The sequence below is a fragment of the Uranotaenia lowii genome, chromosome 3 (genome assembly GCF_029784155.1).
Source record: "Uranotaenia lowii strain MFRU-FL chromosome 3, ASM2978415v1, whole genome shotgun sequence".
Classification (NCBI taxonomy): domain Eukaryota; kingdom Metazoa; phylum Arthropoda; class Insecta; order Diptera; family Culicidae; genus Uranotaenia; species Uranotaenia lowii.
Genome location: NC_073693.1, coordinates 161,313,387 through 161,324,484, shown reverse-complemented (window position 1 = coordinate 161,324,484; position 11,098 = coordinate 161,313,387).

Sequence of the window (11,098 nt, the reverse complement as noted above, 5' to 3'; positions counted from 1 at the left end):
TATTTAGCTCCATGCAACATTTTCGCCAGGGTTTGTTGAGCATATGTATTTCGAAATTTGCCTTTAGTATACACGATTCTAACGCGAGAGTAATGTTCAGTTTTTGTAAAGTATCGCAGCGCTTATGGTATGAAATTAGCTTTCTAGTGAATATAAATTTATTGCGAAAATCTTGATTTCAAAGTGGTCGATGATTCCTTTGAATTCAGCCACAGTACTGTGGCTGAATTCAAAGGAATCATCTACTACTTTGAAATCATACCTAACTAGTTCATTCAGCTAAGAGGTTCTTCAAACCTTCTCTTTGAATATGAGCGAAAATCTTGCTAATATACTCAATCTTGCGTTAATATACTCAAAATCCAGTGCAAAGTGGAATTTCAGGGCAAGGAAATCTGAAAAAAAAATGCAAATTGACAAAAAGTTAAAAAAACAGCTACATTTGAAAATTCGTCAGAAATTCTGTGCTTCGTATTTTGACAATCTAAAAATGCCAAAATGTGCCAAATCACGTGACCTTTTCAATCCTCTTTTCAAAATTTATCTGGTGTGACTTCAACAATTTTGACGGTTCATTGATTGAAACGTACGGTTTTTACACCACTTTTTCACATTTTTTGTGGTCATGATCATAAAAAAATTTAAAAATATATATCTTTATGTGCAACGAATAGCTTCTAACTTCAGCTTTCCTGGACACTAAGTGAAATTTTTTCTGAGCATTCCCAAACTGATCTACAGTCTTTATTCCGAAACATGTTTTTCTGATTTTTTCCTTAGATTTTGAATAACGGAAAACTGAATTGTTGTACGTGAATAATGTCTAACAAACATACGTTATCCAAAACTATACGATTTATAAAAATCGATTGGAAAACAAGAGAGATACAGCGGTTTTGAGCGAGGAGTGTCAAATTGACACTCAAGGTCTGATTAGGGAGTTATTTTTTCCTGAGCTTTCAGGGTGCGTCCATAAAGAAGTAATCCCGAGCAGACTTTGATGCCTTAATCGATAGCAAACAGTAACCAAGATGAGCTAGCAATACCAAAACGATAGCACAATATAGTATCGTATTTTTCCCGATGGCAAAATTAGGTTACATTGGAGCATCAATATGTTGAAAGATGATTCCTAATCAAGACCTGAATAAGGCATTGAGACCAAAATGAAAGCACTGTTTGGTTTTGGTATTTCTAAGATTACAAAACGAGGCATCATTAAGGTTTCATTTATTATGATAGAGCAGAAAAGAGATATCAAAATAATATCATAATTTGGTATTAAATTTTCTGTGGTCAAAAACCAGATTTAATTGAGTGTCAAAAAATAAATCAAACTGAAAACAAAAAGTAAATTTATTCGTTACCGGTATAGTGTGCGCATTTTTTAATGTTGATTTTTCAGTCGTCGCAAAATTGGGCATCATTAACGTATCATTATTTTGAAAACTGAATTTACACCAACATAAACCTCTGTTCTTTTATTCACCTATTTCTAACTGCGCAGTAATGTGAGATCAAAATGATAGCATTATTTGGTATTCAATTTTCTGTGATGAAAAATCAGAGTTTCAAAGTGTTGAAATGTATATATTCAACTGAAACTTTAGGAACGGTAAAATATTTCGTCTAGATCTCTCAGTCATAGCAAAATTTGGTGTCGTTACGGTATCATTATTTAATATAAATCCCATTTTGGCGAATGCCAATTACAAATTAACATCTTCATTCAATCTAAAAATTATATAAGATAAAACTTGTATGAACTATCATGGGCATGAGGACTTATATATAAACTCTTGAAGGACCCTTTCTGGTTATTTTTTATTTCGTCCTATAATAAAAAAAATTGAATGTGCAATCTATCATTTAATTAATTTGTGTTTTTCAATTTCAAGAAATAAAATTTCGGATTACTTCGTTAATGATTTTTTTTTTTAATTTGAAACCTGAAACCTAATTTGCAAAGATTGTCAACTTTCAAAACGAAGTCATAAATTATTAAAACAGTAATAACTCAAAAGTAAAAAATCGAAATAGTCTACAAATATTTCTATTTCCTAAGGAAATAAATTAAATTTAAATCAAATGTGAGGATGAATTACCAATGTTTTATTAAATTTTGTATTTAATATCGACGCGAACAAAATTTATTCGTTTTTCTATTTTAAATTTTATGATGCAAACAATCTGAAGCAAACGATAAAATAAATGCAAGGCATTATCTAGTCGCAAAACTCCTAAACCGGAGTAAACGTCAATATAAGCGCTAGCGACTTTCACTGACGACATAAAATGTTGACCACAGATATCTCTCAAACATATTCCCGGTTTTGATACTAGTATACAGTGTCAGCACTGGTTTTATCAGTTGCCATTTTTTATATTCACAGAAAGCCAAGTTTGTCAATCACCTACGCCAAAACTCCGGATTTCAAATACATCGAAAATAATGAACTTCATAGATCCATTTGCGGACGTGTTTGCAACAACATTCACATAAACAGATAGGTGTTAGGTTTACAAATTCCATAACAATTTACATAAAATTAAAGTTAACAATTTTCAAACATAATACCACATCATACTGAACCGGGTAAAAAAACTATAAATACCCCGAGACATATTGCGTTTGTCACTGATCCAACCGTAGAACGAAACAAAATCAAAACATTAAACAAATTTTTCTCGGCCTAGAAGCAACAACGATAAATTCCACCAGAAATATCTATTTTCATGGCAGTTTCGTATCATAAGATGGGAAATATACATTGTTTCGTTATTTTCTCTATGAAGGTAAGTACGGCAGTTATGTAGTTTTCAGCAAAAGAATGGACTCCCAATTTTATTTCTTCGAACACAATGCTAATAAAATTTTTCGGCAGACAGGTTACAAACGAGATTGGCAGCGGATTGTCTTCGAAGACAGGTTTAACGATATGGTTACAAGTACATACCCAGCCTAATCTTCCGAAAACTGATTACCAGGATCACCATGAACGGATGTTTGCAGAGGACCACATCGGTATGACGTGCAGAGAGAGCGGTAAAATTTCATTGAAACGGTGGAAAGTTGGTAAGATTATGTTTTTAATAGTAGCTACTCATCATAATGTTCTTCAAGGATTTCTACCTTACACACAATAATGCCAAGTTATAACATTATTTTTTCTGATTCTGAAAAATTCTTAAAAAAGATAAGCCCCTTTATATAGCGAACATAAAGAATGAAGGATAAGGAAAACAAAGTTTGTAATCATCTTTGACGATGAGTTTATTCAAACGCGTTTAAAATGCGCTTAGAAATTTTTGAAAAAATAATAAAGTATGTTATTTGATACGACAGTTTCAAAACGAATAATAATTTCAAATGTCTGTAAACACAGTTTCCCTAAACTTGCTCATAAAGTATGAGAGGCCTGAAACGAACTCAAAATCACATCAAGGCTACTGTTGCATTATTTTGCAGAATAAATAAAAAAAAACTAAAGCTAGAATATTGAAATTAGCATTTGTTGCCTTGTGTGGACTAGGCTATTTAGACAACTACAAAGTGACACAGGCTTCCCTCACTGGTTAAGATCATCGAAAAATAAAACGGTACACCTACTCTACTGCTTGAAATGCTTATGCATAAACAACAAGAAGTTATTATTCGTATTACTGTTTTCTTACCTAATGAAATACATTGATATTTGGCCTATCATTCCACAATCATGAATATATTAACACATCGATGTAGACATATTTTACATATACGATAAAAACTTTATTCTCATTTCTTATTTTTTATGTGTTTCTAGTTTGTACAAGGGGTCTTATCATAGGGATCATTCAAATATTACGTAATGCTTTAGGGGAGGGGTATAGCAGCTTAGAAATTGTGAGACGAATGTGCTACGAAGGGGGAAAGGGGGGGGGGGGTCGAAAATTGCGTTACGTAATATGTGAACGGCTGCTTCATCAAAATTTTTCCTTCACTGCGAAACATAAGATAGATTAATGTACATGAATTCAGGCGTTTAGCCTGATGGGAAAGTTTAGGATTTTCATTTAACATTTCAATGAACCTGATATTTTTTGAATAACAATTAGGAAACTTTGGATGTATTGTGCATAGCTATTCACAAGCCATTTCATGAATTTCAACATCACGAGTGAATCATACAGGAGGTTTTCCAATTTCTGTTTAGTGCCATAAAGTAGAGCGTTATGAATTCAAAAAGACAAATCACATCTATATTTTATTACGTTCGTTGTGACGTAGATGAATCGTATTCAAAGCAAGATAATTTTTTCTTCATGCTGGTAGTTATTTTTATTCATTCAGTATTTTAGATATGAATAATATTCCGAAATAATTTTCAACAGATCATATGAGCCCTTCATGTTGTTTTAGAACAAACTTTAAATTTACAACAGATGCTTACGTTGCCCAAAATCCTAGTAACGGATTTTTCAGTTTAATCAATTGAATATTTTAAACACTTTTGTATAGATCACTTAGAATTATCTATGACACTATGAAAGAGGACACAAATTATGTTTTTTTCACTTTTCATCATTGCGTTGTCTACATGAAGGTGTTAAAACTAAGGTATACCGGGAAAACTGGAGACGATGGCTGTCTGAACTGTTAACTTTGTTACGAAATTATGAATAGGAAGAACAAAACACGTTAAAAAATTAGCAAATTTCTAGCAATCGGAACCTAATTAATTATATCGATGCAATACCTTACGAAATAAGTTATGGTACACAAGAAAAAAGTTTAAATGTTCAGCTTTTCTTTATGAAATTTTAAATTGGCTCAGTAATAAAAAATGTATTCTATGAGAGAAACGAAAAATGTGCTTCAGTAGTACAAATTTTACATTCGTTGCCTACATTGCGGCGTTTCTACATCCGCCCATAACAATGAACTTACCATGATATCACATTCACTTTGGATTGCATAAGAAAAGGCGATTATTCAACAAAGGTTCTATAGTGTGTATGCTGGGATCTGAAGCAAATCTTTAGAAAAACATAAAACGATATTCTTAAAAGAAAAAGTATGATTTGTGATGAACTTTTACCCTATTCTGCTATTATGCTTTGTAAGCAAAATTTGGTATCATTTTGCCCGAAAAACGGTAAAACAATGCCCCAATATTGCTCTCATATCTCATACACGGATAGCACAATTATGCCAAATTGTGGTTGTTAGGAAAGCTTATTGACACCTCGATAAGGCAGCCTTTTTAAAGAAATTTTGAAAGCTCACCGATGCCAAATTTTGGATCTAATCGAAGCCAAAAAGTGGCATCGTTGTGCTCTCAAAACGTGTTTTGAGACGGTTGCTAAACGAGGTATCATTAAGGTTTCAGTGAAACCTACAGTTGGTATAATTGTGGTATCGATATATGAAAAGTGAGACCCAAATTTTGGCATTGTACCACCTTTATTCGGGCAAAATGATACCTCATTTTAGTTTCAAGGCATGATAGCAAAATAAGGTATAATTTTGCCATAAAAGTCTGCTCGGGATGATTTCAAAATTCATTTAGGGTTCCCTAAGATTTTTTTTTTGGATGCACCCGATTAAAGTTACAAGCTGTCAAACTTCCAATAGTGTCATATTGACACTCAAGAGCGGAATAGGGTTAAATCATCCATGAAATTCAAATAAGCTTGAAATGAAGTTTGTCTTTAATTATTGGTTTTGCATATTCTTAAGCTTAATTTTTTGCTAACATGAGAAGATAATAAGTACATACTTTATGAAAAAAGCTATAACCATTTCAAAATAATAAATCTGAATCCATTGAAAAGTAAAATGGCAGACTTTACTTGCTAGAGCTTTCAATAGTTTCATGAAATGTTTTTGTCAAGGTTCTCTGAATCAACAAACTCATTGGCTATGCAATGGTGTTTTTTTTATTTTCATCCTACGGTTAACCCTTTCCTTCCCACGAGGTTTCCCACATTTCATAGATAGAAATATTCATTTACAACCAAAGTTCTAGAACAAAACATTTGTAATTTAGCCTAGAAGACAATGGGGAATCAAGGTCCACTTTTTTATTTGTTTTTTAACTTCTTTACTTTATAAGATAAAATGAAAACGATAAATGGTATGGGTTTCTATATTTCTAAAGTATAATTTGGCAGTTTTATTTATTTCTAAATTATTTGATTTCCGTTTGAACATTTTGACAAAATTCCTATATAGGATTTATGTTTCTATCGTATTCAATAAAATTGATAGAATATTTTCCATAACTATTTATTTTGGCATGAGGAAACTTTACAAATAGGGACGTCGAGTAGATAAAGTGTGAAAAAATCAACAAGTAGCAACTACTCTAAGCGAAACCCGAAAATTGCAATCATCGCTAGAATCGGGTGCGCATTTAAGAAAGCACATGTAGGTAAGTCGGTGTGGTGCTACGTTTTTGCCCGATTGTGTATTCACAGTACACAATCCAACTGGCCTGCTGTGTTTAGTAATGTGTAGATCAAAAGTCGATCACGCTTCCTATTAGGATATATTGACAGTTCTACACGAACACCACCTTAGCAGGAGGCCTCAACCCTAACCTCAAACCATGGGAGAACAGAATCGATTTTTGAGAAGGGCGCACGATAAACGCAATTTTCCGATACTAATATCGACAAATTCGCCCTGTGGAAAAGCGATACACAGATGTTCGTGTTTTGATTTTTTGGGTGTTCAGGGCTGCCAAGTGCATTTGATATTTGGAAAATGAATATATTTTTTTAATTGCATTGTTATTGAAAAACCTTTTCATAAGTACTGGGAATTTGCAACTTTCCGGTAGATTTCTATTCGAATGTGAAATCAAACGCATCATTCATCTGAACGAAACAACAACCTAATGTATCGCACACTTAAACGATGTAGCGAATTATGTGGATATGTTTAGAATAATCAGAGCATGTAGGCGATTATTTCCAAAGTCAACATAGACGGGGCTTTCATTAATTTACTTGTTTGTAACTGTGAATGTTTTTGCATTCGTTTAGAAGTTAGAAACAACTCTGCTTTCAATCTACCAAGCAGTACATGAAAATATAATTCAGATGTTTTGAATTCACCTTGAAAATTTATTAACAAAAGATGGCTTATCTACATATAACCATTTGGGGACGCCCGGTAATGTATTCAAACTTTAAGCTGTTGATGGTTAAAACATTTAATCAATTCAGAAATATTATAATTAGTTTAAAACAAGCAAATACTGATATGAATAAAGCACCTAGCATCACTGGTGAGGCCGCAAGCAAATTAAAATTTGAGGTTATGGCTGAGGCCAATTTTTCGCCAATACTATCGTCCCAGGGCTAGAAGTTAGTCACTTTTTAGTAACTTTGTCACTTTTTTCAGGCTGGTCACTCAAAAGTTACTTTTTTCGAAATTTGGTCCCTAAATACACTTTTTTTTGATAACTTCCTTAGCTTATTTTTTAATTTTTTTCTTCTTTTCTTTCTTTACGAGTCCTGTGGAAATTCACACGACCTGTATTGGGAGAATGGCTCAGATTCAGTAAAGGAAGATTATTGTTTTGTTTTGCTTTGATATATGACACTTTAACATTCTATGAACAAAAACTTGAATTTAAACAAAAATCGTTTTTCATCTTAAAAAATATGTTTTTTTGTTTATTTGTGTCACTTTACAAACGTTTTAGAATTTCGTGTCAAGAAAAAAAAAGTATTATTAATAAATTTATTACATAAAATGTTTCCTAAAGAGTCACTCTTACCAAGATGTTTCACCAAGATTAAAAGTGTTATGACTGTTAAAGCTTGAATTTGTTAAAATATAATTCTCAACTTAATTTAAAAAAATCAATCAAAATCTCTTCAGTACACTTAATCACATGGCAGGAAACTTCCATGCTATTAATGCTCTTGTTGTATTGAATGGAAAGTAAACTTGTGAAAAGTGACTCAATTGAATCGTAAATATCAGATATTTAATTTCTAAGTTCCTTTATTTCTAGACATTTTTGAATCATTTGAAAAATTGGTAGATATACATAGATATCAATTTAAGAGTTCAAAACCTATTTGAAGTTTTCGATAACTTCCAGTAATTTCTGTACCTTTTTAGAGTTTTACTGATGATAAATTTCATAAAATATTCTAAGAAATTTCTGATATTCTTTCTGAGGTTTCTTGGATCTGTTATTTTTTTTAAATAAATTGTCGTGTTAAATCCTTTGTGAATATTTTTTTTACAATTCCTTCCTTTTGAACCTCATTTTTTTAAGTAAATCTTTCTAATGATTGATATGTGAATCATGCAATAAAGTCTGCAGTGAATCTCTTTGAAAATGATTCATTTTTGACGATAAATTCTCCTTGAGTTATTTTTAAATTAAAAAAAAAAATTTTATCTTGAAGATTAGTCTCGTAAAATTGTTAAGACTTTTTTGTGTTATTTTCTTGAATCCTCAGTCAATTTTTCGCTAAACTTCTTTGAGTCCTTGTCTGTCAATCTTCTGACAACGTTTTGTCGTTTATCTATTTTCAATCTTCTATGATAATTTAATCACTTTTTCATGAGGACCTACTAATTTTTAATTTCATGACTCTTTCATGAAATGAAATTTCTGTAAATGTAAATCTTAACTCAATTTCAAGTATATTTTTTAAACTTGAACATGAGCTGGTTTTTCATTTGAATTTGAAGATTTCTCACATATAACCATTTTGTATAAAATTTTTGGATTCTGTTAATTTATTTCGATTTGTTAACTTGTTTTCAATATAATTTTAGACTTTTTCAATTGTTTTAGTGACATTGAAAAAAAAATCGAATTTGGGTGTAAACACCCAGAGTGGAGTCTCAAAATTTGTGGGTTTTTTCAAAGAAAATCGATAAACTCGAAGTTTTTGTCGGACTTAGTTGTCCTAGTCTTTCGGGTACGATCTTCTGGTTCCCTCCGATTGTTTCCTTAGAACTTTAGGATTCTGCGGTCACTATTCTTGAATTATCTAAGCTAATTTGAAATATTCCTCTTCTTTCCAGCATATTGCTTTTCTACTAGTAAGACCAAGAGCCTTTCAAAAAACGTTTTTCAATGAACCGAATTGTCTTTGAAGCGTTTTATTTTTCGGTTTTCGTCTTGACCTGGTCACTAATTTTACCCTAATTTCACTTCAAAGTCACTATTTTGCCCTACTTTTTTACCGCATGGTCGCTTCTAGCCCTGTCGTCCGTATATACCCTTATACAGAGTAGTTTGTTGTACGGCAAAGGCGTACCACCACACTTTCATGCTTTGCAATACAAAAATGCCCTAAACTTATAATTTTCACCACCTATACAAAACTTTATCCTATGAAGCTCATTTGATGCTCGCCTATCCGCCTGTTCTTCCTAGCATTTTGTCTCGCCGCACGTGTCGAACATACTGAAATTAATAAAAACTTTGCAAATAGGAAAAATGTATTTGAAGATTTGAATGTGTACAATAACACCAACACATACATAGGTGGCCCAAGATCCCCTTTTATGTTGCCCATGATTCCCCACAAGCTTTGATTTGCAAATTGCTTTCGTTTGAGTGACATATTTATGAAAAATTCCTTTTCCATGTGAAAGAGCAAGATAAAACTAAGATCATAAGCAGAGCTACGAATGTAAATTGTGCAATAAAAGAAGCATAGATATGGTGCGTACAAAAGTTAATAATATATAGAAGTATATGCTTACGCAAAGCGCCGACGATGACAGTTGGATTGCGATTTTAATCTCAACACACATCCTTGATACTCACACTGGCCCGCGTTTCCCCATGGCCTACGGTACTCCACTCTCCCTCACTAAAATGATTCAGTTGAACAATTTGGTTTTTAAGGGGGATCTTATGATCACAAACTGAAACGAAAACGATTCTATTTCGCAAGATATTTCTGAGATTTATCCATCCCTTGAATAATTTTAAGGAAATTTTCATTTTTGCCATTACACTTGGCGCCAAAAAAAATTAAATAAACATGTGCTTTTCCATGTATTTTTCACCTAGCGGTCGTTTTAGTAGATAAAACAGGAACCCGGACATTCGGCCCAAGGCCGATAGATGTTAGGCCGATAGATGTTAGGCCGATAGACCGAATAATGTTAGGCCGAATAGGCCAAATAGGACAATAGGCCGAATGGGACATTAGGCCGAACGTTATTTGGCCGAATATTATTTGGTTGATTGGATGATAGGCCGAATGGTCGTAAGTGAATGGATGCTAACCCGAATAATCATTAGGCCGAATGGTTGTTAAGCTGAATTTATGATCGTTGGGCCGAATTTATGCTAGGCCTATACTGCCCCTACTTTCATAACAGTCCCATATGCAAAAACAAGCAAGCGAGAAAATCAGCTTTTTCTGTTTTGGAATACATTTTGAAATTGTGACCACAACCACAACATTTGATGGAATGTGTTCTAGGTTGTCATAATAAATCGTAAGACCTGAAATTTTCGAAATTGGGTCATTAGTAAGGTCGGGAGCAACATTTTTTTCGTTATGGGACTGTTATGCGAGCATATTTCAAACCTTTTTTAAATCTACTCGCATTACAGTCCCATACAGAATATGTTTTTCTCACCAAGCTTCTTTCTAAGACTTAAATTTGATCATTTTTTAACCTTTAAATACAATTTTCATTAAAAGAAACATACTTTTGGAAAAATATCGTAAATTCCGCATTGTAAGTTGAATCTTTTTACGATTTTTGATTGCATCTGATAGTTTTTCGCTTAGGAAGACATTTCTTCCTTCTTACTGACCTGGCTTCGAAAACTAGGGTGCATAATACGAGATCAAGTGAGTTAAATCTTTTTTAAATGATTTAAAGCAATAAATCAAAGACTATTTCGCCGAAAGAAGCATCGAAAAGTAACCAAATCCGTGGTATTTCACATATGGGACTGTTATGCGGGTATATTCCATATGGGACAGCCACAAGTTGATATTTTTTTCTGAAATTTCTAGAACAAAATCTCTTTTTTTATTGTTTTATATTGAAGCCCTATGTTCAAAATGACTGTCAGGTTAGATGAAAAATGACAAAAATTCATATGAGACT